The sequence below is a fragment of the Callithrix jacchus genome, chromosome 18 (assembly GCF_049354715.1).
Source record: "Callithrix jacchus isolate 240 chromosome 18, calJac240_pri, whole genome shotgun sequence".
Classification (NCBI taxonomy): domain Eukaryota; kingdom Metazoa; phylum Chordata; class Mammalia; order Primates; family Cebidae; genus Callithrix; species Callithrix jacchus.
This window is the reverse complement of record NC_133519.1, coordinates 8889993-8909062: the sequence shown is the minus strand read 5'-3', so window position 1 is coordinate 8909062 and position 19070 is coordinate 8889993. Positions and strand designations below refer to the sequence as shown.

Below are 19070 nucleotides of genomic sequence, written 5' to 3'. Positions count from 1 at the left end.
GAGTGTTCCATAGATTTCTGTTAGGTCCAACTGGTCGAGTGTCAAGTTTAAGTTGAGGGATTCTTTTTTCGTTTTCTGCTTCCATAATCTGTCTAGCACTCCCTGTGAATTGTTGAAGTCTCACACTATTACTGTATAGTTGTCTACATCTTTCTGTAAGCCAAAAGGAACTTGTTTTATAAATGTGGGTGCTCTAAAGTTAGGGGAATACATATTGAGGATAGTTAAGACTTGTTGGATTGTGTTCTTTATTATCACGCATTGCCCTTCATTGTCCTTCTTAATTTTGTCTTAAAGTCTGTTTTATTCATTTTAAGAATAGCAACTCCTGCTCTTTTTTGTTTTCTATTTGCAATAATAGATCTTACTCCACAATTTTAGTGTGAGTCTGTGGGTGTCATTGCATGGTAGATGGGAGTCTTGAACACAACATATGGTTGAGTCTTTTTCCCATCCTGCCACTGTCTTTTAAGTGAGGGCTTTAGCCCATTTACATTCAAGGTTAGTATTTCTATGTGTAAACCTGATCCTGTCACTGTGTTGTTAGCTGGATGTTATGCAGGACTGATCATCTGGTTGCTTTATAGTGCCTGTGGGCTATGTGTGTAAGTGGGCTTTGGGGGGGAAGGTGTCATTCTTTTGATTCTATATTTAGCACTCCCTTAAGGTCCTCTTATGAGGCTTGTCTAGTGGAAATAACGACCTCAGCATTTACTTGTCTGAGAAAGATTTTATTAATTTTTCTCCTTCACTTATGAAGCTTAGTTTGGCAGGATATGAAACGCTTGTTTGCCATTTCTTCTTTAAGGATGCTGGAAATATGTCCCCAATCTCCTCTAACTTCTCAAATTTGTGATGAGAGGTCTGCTGACAGCCCCGTAGGGTTCCTTCTTCCAGCTGCCTTTGAGAATTTTTCTTCTGCATTGACCTTGGTGCATCTGCTGACTGTGTGCTCTGAGGATGGCTGTGCTGTGTAGATCCTGGCGAGGGTTCTCTGTATGTCTTTGATTTGCATGCCAATCTTTCTGGTGAGATGAGAGAATTTTTCATGGGCTCTATGTTCATATCTATTTTCCAAGTTACTTACTCTTTCTCCTACTCTCTCAAGAATGTGAATGAGTCATGGGCTTGGTCTTTTTACATAATCCCATATTTCTTAGAGGTTATCTTCCTTTTTCTTAAGTTTTTTTTTCTTTATTTTTATCTATGTTGATTCAAAAATCTGGTCTTAAAGCTCTGAGATTCTTTTCTCAGCTTGGTCTATTCTGCTGTTAGTACTTGTGACTGAATCATGAAATTCCTGTAGTCAATTTTTTTAGCTAAAATAGTTCAGTTTGTGTCTTTTTGAAAATGGCTATTTGTCTCTGAACTCTTGAACTATTTTACTGAATTGCCTTGCTTTCTTAAATTGAGTTCCAACTTTCTCCTGAATCTTGAAGAGCTTCCTCGCCATCCAGATTCTGAGTTTTCTATCTGTCATTTCAGACTGGTTAGAAACCATTGCTGGGGAGTTCATTAGCACATTTGGAGGTGAGAGGACACTTTGGTTTTTTGAATTTCCAGAGTTCCTGTGCTGATTCTTTTTCATCTGGGAGGGTTAGTATTGTTTTAAGTGTAATGTAAGTTGGATATAAACAGTTGGCTTCACTTCTTAAAGTTTGCAGATGGCTAAGGCTCTGTACAGGGTCTTTATTCATTCTTGAATTCTCGACCTTGCTTTTGCAGAAGGCAGAGTTAGTCAAATGTTTTTCAGTGTTGTAGTTTGAATTGTGACCCAATAGATGGCATTGGAAAACAATGGGCAGTAGACAGGCTCTTAGCTGCTTGGCTCTTTCTGTATCCTGGTGTTTGTAGCTGTGTTCCATGGTGCAAGGGGGAGAGAGATGACCCCTCATCAAGTCCATTCCTGGGCCTTGGGCGAGCTACCTATGATCACTAGCACTGTGTTAACAATTCTGTTTATCTTTCCCATACTCATAGAAAATAGAAATGGGTATTTTACCATTTTGTTAAAGATGGAAGACAGAGGCCAAAGTGTTTAGCAACTTTCCACATCTGCAGTAAGGTGGGTGTGGGACTGGGGTTACAATCCCAGCTATTGATTTCTGACACAGGCACAGAACCACCTGCTTTTCTCAGTAAAGGCTAAATCCATGTTTACAGGAATCCTTGTAGGTCTCTACTGATATATTGTTTGCTTATAAAGTCATAGAGAACATAAAAATAGTAATTTTTATTACACCTCAGCCTCTCAAGTAGCTGGGATTACAGGTGCTCACCACCATCCAGCTAATTTTTATATGTTTAGTAGAGTTGAGGTTTATTAAGGTCCTAGCTGAGAATTCAAAAGAATAGAAGAAAAACTATTTTGTCCGCCCTACACTATAAATTTATATAGGTAATATTTTGTAGCAAATATAGAATTCAGAATAATTTTATTGCTTTATTCTTCAATGTACATGACCTTATTATTTTATATTTAAAATACATATGTGCATGTGTCCCTGCTATTGACCAAGAGAAAACCAAATCCAAAAGCAAAATCAGCTTTGAATTTTGCAGCATTATAAAGTTCACCTTATGCGTGATCCTTTCTAAAGGCAGAGGATTTAGCTACCTTAGTTAGGCTCTGGGGACCTGTCTAATCTACATTTGGTTTCCCAAGGATAATATGCTGAGGCATCTCGTCAATCATGCCCCCAACATGTTTTCTTCATTTTAACATGTCCAACTTATTTGTTGGTTTATCGTTAAAAGCCCTTTTATCTCACCTGTTTCAGAAAAAGCTTCTAGAAGAGCTATCAAGGTATTTAATGAATTTGTTACCTTCCACGAGGTCACTCTATATCCACCTGGCTGACGTTGAAATGACTGACTGCATCTCTTACTGTTGAAAACTGAAATGCCAACTTATGCCACAGTGTATTGGCACTTGTCACCTCCAGCTTGTTTCTCTCCAGGAAGCTGGCAGAGTATTATCAGAGAAATCTCCTCATATAATTTCACAGAAACTGAGCTTTATCATTAGCCAGGATACATTGAATTTTTAGGAAAAAAATCAATACATAGGCTTAAGGTGTCTCAGTTATTGTGACTGCTACATGCTTTGGATTTTGTGTACTTAAATCAAGATATGACTGTTTATATTGTCTTTTTTGTGGAATTCTTCTTTTACCTTTCAAGTAAAGTTGTAATAAAAATTGTAACTCTTATTGGAGGTAAGTGAACTTTCTAGGACTGAAAAAATATTACATTCTAGCCACCTGTAAACTTTAAAGTAGAATTTAGTTCCATCTTTTTAATAAAATCTTCAATGCATTAAAATTCATAACTGATATTGTGTTATATAATATCAGATATATAGCACAAAAGTGCAATGGTTACAAAGAGCTAATGATTCATTCATCATTGGCCAGTCAGGGGTAATACTTATTAAATAAAAAATAACATAACAATTAATACAAAACAATAAAAACGATCTGACACTTTAATATTCTTTAATTACTTGAAATATAGCTTAAATTTATTTTCTGACACTGCAGATTTAAGGCATACAAAATTCAGGTGCTTGTCAACATCTCAGATTTAGCAAACTCTGTGATTTAGCCAATATAAAAACCTATGTAAATAAATAAGTTTTAACATGTGGATATGTCATATCAAAAAACTAGAGAAGAGAACAAAATTGACTGGAAGTCACATCCAAAGTCTAATAGAAAATGATTTGTCATTTTAAGATTCTCTAAATTAAAAATAAATATATGTGATTCCTTACATTGAAAATAAACTGAATCTGTAATTAAACTGACATAATTTACTCTAGGATACAAAATCATCAGTGAAGGCTAGAGTTTGACATAAGTATTAATCAGAGTGCCAAATCCAAAGTAAAATAAAGTATTTTACAGCATTTACGAAAAAAATTCATAGAAATTAGAGGAAATAAAGAACAATCTCTTCAATAACCAAATGTGCAGAGACTGACCACCAAACCTCAGTGACAGATTTAATGGACAGTTGAAGTTTTGAGCAAAAATAATATGACCCTAAAAGTGTCTTTGAATCTAAATTGGTTTTGATTAGAAAGACAAAGGGAAGATTTTATGAAAGCTATAAGGAATATGGAACATTTTATCTATTAATTCTCCTGTATTCTTCTAAATTGCACATCTGCACGTGCGCGCGCGTGCGCGCACACACACACACACACACACACACACACACACACACATCCCAGCACAGAGAAATGGTTCAAAATAAAGAAACAAGAGAATAACAAGGTCTAAAGTATAGGCAGCAACTAATAACCTACCAGACAAAAAAAGTTCAGGTCCAGATGGGTTCACGGCCAAATTCTACCAGATATACAAAGGGAGCTGGTACCATTTCTTTTGAAACTATTCCAAACAATACAAAAAAAGGGAATCTTCCTTAACTCGTTTTATGAGATGAACATCATCCTGATACCAAAACCTGGCAGAGACACAACTAAAAAAGAACATTTCAGGCCAATATTTATGATGAACATTGCTGCAAAAATCTTTAATAAGATACTGACAAACCGAACAGAGCAGGACATCAAAAAACTTATCCATCACGATCAAGTAGGCTTCATCCCGTGGATGCAAGGCTGGTTCAACATGGGCAAATCTAAAAACATAACCTGTCACATAAATAGAGGCAGAGACAAAAACCACATGATTATCTCAAAGATGCAGAGAAGGCCTTCAACAAAATTCAACAGCCCTTTATGATAAAAACTCTTAATAAACTAGATATCGATGGAACATATCTCAAAATAATAAAAGCTATTCATGACAAACCCACAGCCAATAGCATACCAGATGGGCAAAAAACCTGGAAGCATTCCCGTTGAAAACTGGCATTGGACAAGGCTGCCCACTCTCACCATTCCTATTCAACACAGTATTGGAAATTCTAGCCAGAGCAATCAGGCAAGAAAAAGAAATAAGGGTACTCAATTAGAAAAGAAGTCAAATTGTCTCTATTTGCAGATGACATGATTGTATATTTTGGAGACCCCATCAGCTCAGCCCAGAATCTCTTTAATCTGATAAGCAACTTCAGCAAAGTCTCAGGATACAAAGTCGATGTGCAAAAATCACAAACATTCCTGAACACCAATAACAGACAAACAGAGAGCAAAATCATGAACAAACTCCCATTCACAATTGCTACAAAGAGAACAAAATACCTAGAAATACAACTAACAAGGGACATGAAGGAACTCTTCAAGGAGAACTATAAACTACTGCTCAAGGAAATAAGAGAGGACACAAACAGATGGAAAAACATTCCATGCTCATGGTTAGGAACAATCAATATTGTGAAAATGGCCATATGGCCAAAAGTAATTTACATATTCAATACTATCCCCATCAAGATGCCCTTAACCTTCTTCACAGAACTGGAAAAAACCACCTTAAACTTTATATGAAACCAAAAGAGAGCCCACATGGCCAAGACAATCCTAAGCAAAAAGAACAAAGCTGAAGGCATTATGCTACCTGACTTCAAACTATACTACAAGGCTACTGTAATCAAAACAGCATGGTACTGGTACCAGAACAGAGGCCTCTGTTCTGTTCCATTGGTGTATATCTCTGTTACAGAACTAATGCCACACATCTACAACCATCTGATCTTTGACAAACTGGACAAAAACAAGCAATGGGGAAAGGATTTCCTGTTTAATCAATGGTGTTGGGAAATCTGGCTAGCCATGTTCAGAAAGTTAAAACTTTACCCATTCCTTACACCTTATACAAAAATCAACTCCCAATGAATTAAAGATTTAAACATATTTAAACATAAGATCTTACATCATAAAAACTCTAGAAGAAAACTTAGGCAATAGCATTCAGGACATGGGCATAAGCAAGGACTTTATGACTAAAATACCAAAAACAATGACAACAAAAGCCAAAATAGACAAATGGGATCTAATTAAATTTAAGAGCTTCTGCACAGCAAAAGAAATGATCATTAGAATGAACTGGCAGCCAACAGAATGGGGAAAAAACATACAAGAACTAAAACAGATTTACAAGAAAAAAACAAACAACCTCATCAAAAAGTGGGTGAAAGATATGAACAGACACTTTTTAAAAGAAGACATTTATGAGGCCAACAAACACATGAAAAAATACTCATCATCACTGGTCATTAGAGAAATGCAAATCAAAACCACATTGAGATATCATCTTACCCCATTTAGAATAGCAATCATTAAAAAATCAGGAGACAACAGATGCTGGAGAGGATGTGGAGAAATAGGAACACATTTACACTGTTGGTGGGAGTGTAACTTAGTTCAACCATTATGGAAGACAGAGTAATGATTCTTCGAGGATCTAGAAATAGAAATACCATTTGACCCAGCAATCCCATTACTGGGTATATACCCAAAAGATATAAATTGTTCTATTACAAAGACACATGCACACGTATGTTCATTGTGGCACTGTTGACAATAGTAAAGACTTGGAACCAACCCAAATGCCCATCAGCGATAGACTGGATAGGGAAAATGTGGCACATATACACCATGGAATACTATGCAACCATAAAAAAGGATGAGTTAATGTCCCTTACAGAGACATGGATGAATCTGGAAACCATCATTCTCAGCAAACTGACACAAGAATAGATAACCAAACACAGCATGTTCTCACTCATAAGTGGGTGTTGAACAACAAGAACACATGGACACAGGGAGGGGTACATTACACACTGAGGTCTGTTGGGGGAGTTGGGGAGGGATAGCAGGGGGTGGGGAGATTAGGGAGGGATAACATTAGGAGAAGTATCTAATGTAGGTGACAGGGGGATGGAGGCAGCAAACCACATGTCATGTGTATACCTATGTAACAATCCTCCGAGATCGGCATCTGTACCCCAAAACTTAGAGTAAAATAAAAAAATAATAATTTCAAAAATAAATAAAATGCTTCCAATGAAGCAAAACAAACAAACAAACAAAAAGTAAATGAGAAGCCACTGTTAGGATAAGATCTGTGCTTACTTATTTTACATTGTAAAGTAGAAATGTGATTTACATCTTGTATGTAGTTTAAAAATCATTACTATTTTAATCATTTTACTACAATATCTTCTAGATTATCTTTATTTCTTAAAAAATAACTTATTTTATTAATTCCCCAGATAAATACCTGAGCTCACATGTCACAAACCCGGACGCATCTGTACCGTCATTGTTCTCAGGATTCCCAGTGTAACCTGCTGGATGGGAGATAACCTAGTAAATGTTATCATGCAATTCTCAGAATCACTTTTTCCAAATACGAGGAGTTGAGTAGGGAAAAATACAAAATGAGCAAATGTAGTGAATCCATTTCCCTGGTATAGGGAAAAAGGATAAAAATGTCCTGCTATATGGAAAAGAGTTCCCCAGGGACAAGGTACACTCCTTCAAACTATCATAGAAGGACCAAAAGAAACCCTTTAGGCCTTTAGCAGCCTAACTTTATCTGCTGTGAAGAGTATAAATATGAATTTGGAAGCAATTCTAGTAATTTCAGTTTCTTCATTGATGACCTTCTCATTTACCTTCTTCTGTAACTTAGTAGGAGAATCTGAGGCCATAGGTATAAATTCAAATTCTGGCCATATACTCAGGACAATCTAGAACAAGTGCCAGCAAACTGCTTTGGAATTCATTAATTTTATGAGTGAATATCCTTATTGGCTGGTAAACTTTTCACAAGAAAAAACATTTTAGAAACTGTTTTGTTGTTGTTTTGTTTTCAAAATCTGAATCATCATATTCAATACACACTTCACATAGTAAAGAAAACTATCCATTTTATATAAATGCAATTTAATTTTTCAGTCCTATTAAAAGATATAATACAAACACAGGACAAAGTTAAATGAGACTTGACCCTGAAGACACATCAAGCTTAACTCAGGAAGGGCAAATATTGTTGTGGAAATAATCAAGAAGTTCTAGGAAAAAAATAATAGATTGCTCTTTAGAGTCATATTGTTAAAATAACAAATGACTACATTTTAGAAGGAACCATGGATCCAGACATGTTACATTAGGATTGTAAGCCCAAAAGAATCTGAGACAGGTCTCAATGAATTTAGAAACTTATTTTGCGAAGGTTAAGGACATGCCCAGAAGGGAAAAAAGTAAAAATCAGAGAAGCAGTCTGAGGTCTTCGCCTTTCTCTAAAGATGAATTTGAGGGCTTCAATATTTAAGAGGAAAATGGGCTGGTGGGGAAAGAGTGGGGTATTGTAATCCACAAGTTGCAAGATCAAAGAAGCAAATAGGCAAATAGTCAGCTTAGGCTCCCTCAGTGAATCAGCACTTTACATAAGATAAGATGAACAGAGAGTAGCTGCCTTTGGGGATACTTAACCTTTTATCTCTAGGTATCTGCTTAGGAACAAAAAGAAAGTTGCAGCAAAACTCAGTTTTCACCTTATTTTTTTTCCTTTTGGAATAGTGAATTGGGGTCCTTAATTTTTAGTTTCCTCTCTCAGGATAATATTACAAAATGAACAAACAACCAAAAAAAAATTATGTGGTTTCTTTAGGTTAAAGAAAGTAGATTTTTTCATGCTTTGGGTTATTATATCTAAATAAAAAACTAAAAATAATGCTAAATATCCTATCTTTAATAAACTGAAAACCTAAAGACAGTTTGCAATTAAATTGTAACTCTGCTCATTAATGCATTTTGACTCATTCAAGCTTTTTTGTTTATTTTGTTAGGATGTTCTTTCTCACCCATTTAGAAATCACTATATGTGTTTATAGTGTTTGAACAAGTATAGTGGGTCTTCTGAAAGTATATTGTATATTTCTCCTACAAATATATCCAGTTTAAATTATATATATTTCAAATTCAGGTAGCCACAAGATATTTGTGTTAAATTCCATATGATAAATTGTTAACTATTAATCTTTGTATTTTACAAAATATCTTGAACATTTATTCCTGAATATATTACCTTTTCTTTTTATTTTTCTTTTTTTTTAATTGTACTTTAGGTTCTGGGGTACATGTGCAGAACATGCAGGATTGTTGCATAGGCACATACATGGCAAGGTGGTTTGCTGCCTCCATCCTCCCGTCACCTAAATCTGGCATTTCTCCCCATGTTATCCCTCCCCAGCCTTTAACAAATAGTGGCAGGTCTATTTGATTTATTCTCAAATTATTCACTCTTTTAGGTTTATTTAATCACAGGCAATAAATCCAGGTAAAAAGACCTTTTCTGATTCAAATCTTAGCTAGTGTCAGATGCCAGGTTTTTAATTTGATTCCCAATTACGCCGTCGAATCACTCTGTAGTCCCTTGCTTTGGATTCCCGTGTCTGGGAAATTGAATAGTCTCATGAAAGTTATAGAAATCTTCAACTTCCCAAGCAGGAAAGAGGCACATGAATAAGAACCTTTCCATTCTCTGATTGTCCCTCACGCAAGAAGCGTGTTTCATCCCCTGAAGCACACAAGCATTGAAGCTTTTACACTGCATTGCTTAGAGCATGCTCGACAGGACATCATGGTTGCAGGGGAAGGTGGAAAAGTTACCAACATGACAGAAGGGATAAGAGTGTCATGGTTGGTTTAAAAAATCGTAATTCTTGCCTGGGGCCATGCACTGAGCAAAGGCAAAGGGTAGCAGAGAGGGAAGGAGAAATAACGTAGAGAAACCACAATCATCTTCTATACACACTTATTCTCCTTAAGACCCCAACACAGCCTATGAATTCCATTTGCACAAATCTTGTTAAACTAATGAAGAACTTCAGATCAATTTATTGGTGTATCTGAATCTTTATCAATCAAACATTAAAATTACATGCAAAATGGCTTAAATTTATTATTTGATTCACATTTAAAATGTTAGTAGCCCTGTGTCATTAAATATAATTCACATTAAGTTATGGACACTCAAACTAGCAAAAAATACATTGAATAAAAGCAATTTCTGTATTTGAGGTATAGATCCACGATTTCTGGTGTTTGTATTTGCAAGCCTTTGCCATGTGCAACATTTTCTGTATATTGTGTAGCGAATTTGATTAATGAACTCTGTAGTTTTCTCCAATTAAACTGAAATACATATGGCTAACCCTGATACTGTAGTCTAACTTAATGCTAATTAGATTTTCCTGTCTACTAAGTAAGGCACCCAAACATATCCTTTTTTATCTCCCTCTTGGGGAAAATTAAGTTTTGTATAAAAATGCCAACATTTTAGAAGCAGTGAAAAACCTGCTTTTATGTTTGTAGGATTTTCCAACAAATGACTCTTCTTTTAAGTGTTTCAGATACACATTAAAAAGAAAATGATTATTAGCATCATAAATTTACATGGTGTATTTCTAAGTAAGCATTAAATTATATCAGCTCAAGAAGAATTTTAGGTTTCATATATTATGTGGATTATAGAGGCAATACATATTTTGCCTCTATAGACAAAGTGACATTTTCACAAATGAGGGGTTGGATGCTGAACAGCATGACATTTCTGCCTTCTGTTAAGATCAAAGTGACAACTCTGTCCTTTCATTTGGATTGACAGACTATAGGTAGGTGATAATCTTAACATTTGTGCATTATTTACGCTCAAAAGAAAATTGCCATAAATAGATGATGAGATACCAACTCTCTGTGCTGGTAAATGCTGCTGTAACTAAATCTGCTTTCACTACTCTTGAAGTCAGTTAACATTTTATCATTCCAAAATAACTTATAATCATGGATAATACAGTATCATTCCATGTAATAAAGTATTGTTCCGTTTCACAGCAGTTACTCTTCTCTGCAGGGTCTGCATACTTATCAAGTAGATTTGGTAAGAGCCTACTAATCAGAAGCAGAGAAAGTGGATGTGTAGCCACACTGTAGCATTTGGAAGTTCTATAAGCTCAGGAACTTTATTTAACTCATCTGAAACTCACTTTTTTGTTTCTTTGTTTTGTTTTTTGAGACAGAGTTTCACTCTTCTTGCCTACGCTGGAGTGCAATGGCCCGATCTTGGCTCATTGCAACTTCTGACTCTCAGGTTCAAGTGATTCTCTTGCCTCAGCCTCCCAAGTAGCTGGGATTCCAAGTGTCTGCCACCATACCCGCTAATTTGTGTATTTTAGTAGAGGCAGGGTTTCATCATGTTGGCCAGGCTGGTCTCAAACTCCTGACCTCAGGTGATCCACATTTACATAGTTTTGTCACTAGCATAAAAATCCATTTCCAGAACTTCTTGAAAAACTGAAACTCCGTACTCATTAATAGAAGTTCTTCATTTTCCACTTCCACTGGCCTCTGGAAACCAGCATTCTACTTTTTTGTCTCTATTACTTTGGCTCCTGGTACCTTATATAAATAGAATCATACTGTATTTGTCCTTTTGTGATTGCCTTATTTCACTTAAGATATGTCCTCAAAGTTCATCCAAGTTGTAACTTAAAACTGAGTAATATTCTATTTTGTGTATACAACCTATTTCGTTTATGCAATTATCTATTGGTGCACATTTGACTTGCTTGTGAATCGGCTCCTGTAAATAATATTATCATGAATACAGGCATTCAAATATCTCCTTAAGTCCCCGCTTTTAATTCATCAAGTGAGATAACGTTGAATTGTTGGGCCATGTGATATTTCTACTTTAATTTTTTTCAGAAAATGCGATACTATGTTCCATAGTAGCTTTATCATTTCACATTCCCACTAACTGTATGTGTCTCCTTACTTTTCCACATCCTCACCAGCACTTGTCATTTTTTATGGTAGTCATAAAAGATGAATGTGAGAGAAACTCACTCTTAAAGTGCATGTAATAATACCTATATCATCATGTGGTGCTAATATAATGGTTTTTGAAACCCTTATATATTTCAACTCTTAAATTCATTTCCATGCTTTCATGACACTTCCCGAAATGGAGATACAGACCTTGTGCCCTTCCAGTAAGGCAGATACTTTGTCACGATTCTGTGGACTCCTTGAGTTGTATTCACTCAGACTTCTTAAAGCAACGGGTTTTATTAAAAGAAAGATAACTGAAATTTCTCACGTGCCCTAGAATGGTCATTCCTGGCCTCTTTCAACAACTGCAACAGTTCAATTATTGGAAAAAGTGTAGGAACCTGGCTTCAGCCTCTATTTTGTTTTCTTAGCAGCAGGATATTGTTAATCTACTGTAATCATGATGTCTTAAACTCCCTATCTCAACCTATCTCTCTCTCTCTCTCTCTCTGTCTCTAGCTCTATCTCATCTTTTTATTCTTTTGTAATCACCTACAACCCCCATTCTCTGTAGCCTTCGTGCTTCATGGCTCCTGTTAGCTTATAATGTTTAATTGTTCAGAAGTGCCTTTTATGTGTAGTCCTTCCTACCTTTGCCACTTTATAATATATTTCAAAGCATCCTTCTAATTCAAAATTTCCCTATCAACTGAGTGCTTATCTACTAAAATCAGTAGGAAAATCAGTAGTACAAAAATTACTGGTAATCTAAGTAAAATTAGGATAATTTAGATATGGCCCATAATTTTTCTTAAGACATGCAAAATAAATTGTCTGGGAAAAGAAAATAATTAGTCTTAAAAAGTTAGTCCACTTTGTTCTCAAAGTGTTTTTGGCTCTAATAAATACTAACATACTTCTGCATACAAATCAAGTGTAAATAACACTGAATTTTGAGAAGATTATAATGCGGTTTCAGCAATAGTGAAGACAGCGAGAGGAGGGGGACAGTGTTTTCTGATTCACTAACAACTGAATTAAATACTCTCCCCTGGATCCGGCTTTCCCACTGTAAACCTTACACATACACATAAAATGCTGGAATGCAGCTTGCAGCACATTGGGGTTTAGCTGGTTTTTGGAGATCAGGCATAATTAATGAAAAACAAACACGGGCATAAGGAAGCATCAAAAATAGAGTCTTATGCAAATATTCTATGCCACCTTATCCATGTAGATTAGGAACGTGCATGATGCTTAAGGGTCTTAATCGTGGCCACTTTTCCTCAATGTGAAATAGAAAGCCTTTCTGTTTTTCATTTTGTAAAATGATCTAAAACAGAGATGATCTAAAACAATCTGATCTAAAATAATAAGCAAAACTGAATTATTTCTTCTTTGTATCAATGATAAAATTGAACCAGAATCCACAGATAGCTCCTAAATAAAGTGCTTTCCCAACCTCCCCAAATCCAAATCCAGTATCATTAATTATAGAAATCCTTCCTGAATATGTAAATGTCCAACTTGCATCTCTGCTGTGTGAATCCCTGTACAGCAATTGTCCTATCGCTGCTTAATTCCACTCCGTGTTTATTTACAGTGCAATCTTTGTATTCTGCCTGTATTTATACACATCGTTTTGTCTTGTTATTTAATGATGGAATTCAGCTTTCTTGACTTTGACCATGCGTGATTTACAAAATGTAAAGGCTTTTGGCTAAATTGCAATAGTGTTCTCAATCCTTTACCCTATCTCTTCATCATAGATGAAGTATAGTTCCCCTAGTTTTGGGGGTATGTCATGTAACATGCTTTGGCTGAGAGTAAATGGATGGAAGTGACAATGTACCAGTTCATCTTAAGCTTGAGGAGTCTCATATTTTCCTACTTTCCTTCTCCTGTATATTCCTCAGCCAGAAGAGCATTTTTCTTCTAGACTCATTACCCCAAGAAGAGGATGAGAGAAATCTGGAACCAAACTCATCCCAACTTCTGCAGCCTTATGCAAAGGTGACTACATATTTGCAGTGAGAACTGTCAAGCCAAACCCATCCTCAGTCAAGCAAACTGTAGATATTGTCTGATAACAAGTGCTTGTTTTTGAGATGCCTTGCTATCCGGCAATACCTAAGTGATACAGGTTGTTTTATGGGCTGCATTGTGTCCCCTCAATATTTTATGTTGAAGTCTTAAGTACCTCAGTATGTGACTGTATTTGGAGATAGGGCCTTTAAAGTGGTAATTAATGTAAGATGTGGTCATTTGTGAGGGCTCTATTCTAAGGTTACTGACGTCTTTATAAGGCAAGTTGACTAGAACACAAATACACAGAGAGGAAGCACAATATGAAGAAAAAGGGTCATTTGAAAGGCACTGAGAGAGACCACAGAATAACACCAAACTTGCCCTGCCTTAATTTGAATTTATAGGCTCCAGAACTGCAATAAAATATCTTTCTGTTGTTTAAGCTACCCAGTTTATGTACTTGTTAGGAAAACAAACTAAAACAGGGTACGTTCACTACCTTTATCTTTCCAAACATATTTTATAATCAATACCTGCTTTCCGTGTGTGAAGTGACCCAGCTCAGGCTACACGGCTGATGTTCAGCTTCCCCATTGCGTTTGTTGATTGACTACATCTGAGGAAACTCACACTGTGCCCTTAGCAGGCAGCTGAGGTAATGAAAAGCCACAATTGGCTATTTAACTATAAATCTAAATTAATTAACATTAAATTTAATAAAACCTAAATTTAATTTAGTTACATAATCACACTATCTCCATTCCAATTTCTTAATAGTTAACTGTGGCTAGTGGCTATCATATTGGAGAGTACAGATTTATAGACATTTCTGTCTTCACAGAAACTTCATTGAGCAGGATGGGGCTAGAGAATCAAAGGTCATACAAGGAGATTTTAAACTATTCTTCTTAGATTTTATAGCCTTAATTATAGAACAATTCAGGTTATTTTTAGAAGAAAATCTAATAAGATCTCAGCTTTGGACATCATTAAGATGGCAGAATAGGAGGTCACCACAGAAAGTCCAAGTAGTAACTCTTAAAAGATAAAAGTACCTCTGTGAAAATTCTAAAACTTGGGAATGAGACTGAGACACCCACATGGACCACAAAACCCAAAATAATGCATTAGAAGAGTAAGAGAAATTATCTCACTCTGGGCTCATTGCTCCAATTCCAAGTCAACAGTGCAGCACACAGAGAGAATTTCCCTAAGAACACAGTTTCTAAAGTCAGAAGAGAGAACCAAACATGGTGCATGCAGCCTTCCCAATACTTTGGCGCAGTTTTTAAGAGGCCCAATATTGCTTCACTTCACAAGGAACTCTGGTGGAAACTGTAAGATTAGACCGCCTGGAGTCAGGTAGAAACAAAGAAAAGGGATTGGGCTCACAGGGAGCAGCACTTTGGTGGTAGCTCTGTGTTCCTGCTAGCAGTGGTGTCCACTCAGAGATGCACCAATAGCACAGCCTATCCACAAAGCCACTCTGGTCAAACCTGGAGATTCAGTGGACAGTCCCATTGACTTGAATCCCTAACCAAGAACCCACCTGCCCAACCTTACAGCATTCCCCAAAGCTCTGCCTAAGAAGAGAGGCAAGCCTTCATAATGCATTTCTATGGAACACAGCCTCTGGACTCACCTATCTCAAGCAGCAACTCCACCTAACCTCAGAGCCTAGCACACAGCCCTGTCTAACTGAAGACATAAAACAGCTTTACTACCAGGAAGGGGATATACCCTGTAACACTGGCAGACCAGAGGGGATCACAGTGCCCAGCCGTCAGCTCCACTGGACCTGAGAGCAAAGGCAGTGGCCCAACCCCACTAGAGAACCTCACAGAAAACTTCATGTCTATGGTTGGTATCAGCTGTCCTAACAAGAAAGCCAGGCTGGACTCAACCATGAAAGCCCAGCCTGCCAAAATCACATGCAAAGCCCTGAAGCAGAGGCTGTATCCCCAGATTCACAGACACCAACACAACAGCACAAGCAACGAAGAAGCAGAACATTACGACGATACCATAAGAAAACAATGAATCCCTAATGACAGACCTCAAAGAAGTAGATACCTACAAAAGGACTGATAAAGAATTTAGAAAAAGTCTGACTTCTGCCAAAAAGGCCGAATAGGAACAGCTCCAGAGTGTAGTTCCCAGCGAGAGTGGTGTAGACGGCCACATTTCCAACCAAGATACCAGGTTCATCTCAATGGGACTGGTTGGACAGTGGGTGTAGCCCAAGGAGGACAAACCGAGACAGGGTGGGGCACTGCCTCACCAGGGAAGTGCATTGGGCCAGAGGGCACTCGCTCCTACCCAACAGAGGCTACTGGGGACTTTTCTGGCCACTCCAGAGACCCGGATCCAATGCTGCATTTCTCCCCTGGTTTTTGCAGCCCACAGAGCAGGAGATCTTGCACGCCAAAAGGTGATTCAGCCAGTGCTGTGAGTTCCCAGCACAAAGTCTGAGCATCCATTTTGGCTGGCACCTGTAGCCCCTGTGAGACAGAGTCACCCATACCCCAGAGAGAAAGGGGGCTGAAGGCGGGGAGCCAGGTGAGCTGCCTCCAAAGGTCCTACCTACCACCACAGAGACCAGCCACTGAATCCCACTGGCTTGGGATTTTCGCAGCCAGCACAGTAGTTTGAGCTCAACCCTGGACAGTCGCACTCCATGGGGGAGGGGCATCTGCCATTACCAAGGCAGCTCTACCTTACCTGTGTAAACAAAAGCACAAAGAAGTTTGCACAGCAGCTGGGGGAAGCCCCCAGCAGCTCAACAACACCTCTCCACACAGACTGTGACTAGACTCCTTCCTTGCTGGGCAGGGCATCTCTGAAAAAAGGCAGCAGCCTGTCAGGGACTTATGAATACAGCCACACCTTCCCAGGACAGAACCCCTGGGAAAAGAGCTGTTGTGAGTTCTGCTACAGCAGACTTAAACGTCCCTGCCCAGAAGTTCTGAAGGGAGCAACTGAGCTCCCAGCACAGCACTTGGGCTCTGACAAGGGACAGACTGCCTCCTCAAGCAGCTCCCTGACTCCTGTATATCCTAAAAGTCACCTCATACAAAAGAGCTCGGGCTGACATCTGGTGGGTATTCTTCCAGGACGAAGCTACCAGAGGAAGAAATAGGCAGAAATCCTTGCTCTTCTGCAGCCTCTGCAGGTGATTCCCAGGCAAGCAGGGTCTGGAGTGGGCCGTCAGCAGTCCTGCAGCACAGGGCCTGACTGTTAGACAGAAAACTAAGAAACAAAAATAGCCTCAACATCAACAAAAAGGATGTCCACTCAGAGACCTCATGCAGTCACCAACTTCAAACCAAGGGTAGATAAAACCAAAGGCAGATGGGAAGGAACCAGCGTGAAAAGGCTGAAATCACCAAATCCCAGAATGTCTCTCCTCCTTTATGGGATCACAGCTTCTCACCAGCAAGGGAACAAAACTGGATGGAGAATGAGTCTGATGTATTGACAGAAGAAGGCTTCGGAAGGTGGGTAATCACAAACGTCTCTGAGCTAAAGGAACATGTTCTAATCCAATGCAAAGAAACTAAGAACCTTGAAAAAAACTTAGATGAAATGCTAACTAGAATAACCAGCTTAGAGAAGAACAAAAACAACTTAATGGAGCTGAAAAACACAACACGAGAACTTTGTGAAGCTTACACATTTCAATAGGTAAATCAATGAAGCAGAAGAAAGGATATTGAAGATTGACGATGAATTCAATGAAATAGGATGAGAAGGCAAGATTAGAGAAAAAGGAATGAAAAGAAACGAACAAAGCCTCCAAGAAATATGGGATTATGTAAAAAGACCCAATCTACATTTGATTTGTGTACTAGAATGTGATGGAGAGAATGAATCCAAGCTGGAAACATTGTTCAGGATATTATCCAGGAAAACTTCTCCAACGTAGCAAGGCAGGCCAACATTCAAATCCAGGAAATACAGGGAACACCAAAAAGATATTCCTCAAGAAGAGCAACCGCAAGGCACATAATCGTCAGATTCACCAGGGTTGAAATGAGGGAAAAAATGCTAAGGGCAGCCAGAGAGGAAGGTTGGGTTACCCACAAAGGGAAGCCCATCAGACTCACAGCAGATCTCTCAGTAGAAACCCTACAAGCCAGAAGAGAGTTGGGGCCAATATCCAACATTCTTAAAGAAAAGAACTTTCAACCCAGAATCTCATATCCAGCCAAACTAAGCTTCAGAAGTAAAGAAGAAAAAAATCCTTTACATGCAAGCAATTGCTGAGAGATTTCATCACCACCAGGCCTGCCTTACATGAGCTCCTGAACATGGAAAGGAACAACCAGTATCAGTCACTGCAAAAACATACCAAATGGTAAAGAATATCGACATAATAATGAAACTGCATCAACTGACAGGCAAAATAACCAGCTGGTATCAAAATGGCAGGATAAAATTCACAAATAACAATATTAACCTTAAATATAAACTGGCTAAATACCCCAATCAAAAGACAGAGACTGGCAAATTGGATAAGAAGTCAAGACCCATCGGTGTGCTGTATTCAGGAGACCCATCTCACATGCAAAGAAAGCAGGGGTTGCAATCCTAGTCTCTGATAAGACAGACTTTGAACCAACAAAGATCAAAAGAGACAAAGAAGGATATTACATAATGGTAAAAGATCAATGCAACAAGAAGAGCTAACTATCCTAAATATATCTACACCCAATACAGGAGCAGCCAGATACATAAAGCAAGCTCTTACGGACCTACAAAGAGAGTTAGACTCCCATACAACAACAGTGGGAGACTGTAACACTTCATTGTCAATATTAAACAGATCAAGACGGAAAACTAACAAAGATATCCAGAACTTGAACTCAGATCTGGGCCAAGTGGACCTCATAGATGTCTACAGAACTCTCCACCCCAAATCTGCAGCATATACATTCTTCTCAGCAACACATCACACTTACTCTAAAATTGACCACATAATTTTAAGTAAATTATTCCTCAATAAATGCAAAATAATGGAAATCACAACAGTCAGTCTCTCAGACCACACTGGAATCAAATTAGAACTCAGGACTAAGAAACTCAACCAAAACCATATACCTACGTGGAAACTGAACAACTACTCCTGAATGACTACTGAATAAATCATGAAATGAAGGCAGAAATAAAGATGTTCTTTGAAACCAATGAGAATGAAGACACAACATATCAGAATCTCTGGAATACATTTAAAGCAATGTCTAGAGGAAAATTTATAGAACTAAATGCCCATATGAGAAGCAAGCAAAGA

At 37.8% G+C, this 19070-nt stretch overlaps 1 pseudogene across 1 annotated transcript in view; it reads right to left on the bottom strand.

Moving 5' to 3' along the window:
• LOC100412151 (DNA-directed RNA polymerase III subunit RPC5 pseudogene) overlaps positions 1 to 19070 on the bottom strand; it is a 158349-nt pseudogene that overhangs the window by 65735 nt on the left and 73544 nt on the right. The window contains exon 5 of the transcript XR_013529186.1: positions 7194 to 7263. The product of XR_013529186.1 is annotated as a DNA-directed RNA polymerase III subunit RPC5 pseudogene (transcript). The remainder of the gene's footprint in view (positions 1 to 7193; positions 7264 to 19070) is intronic.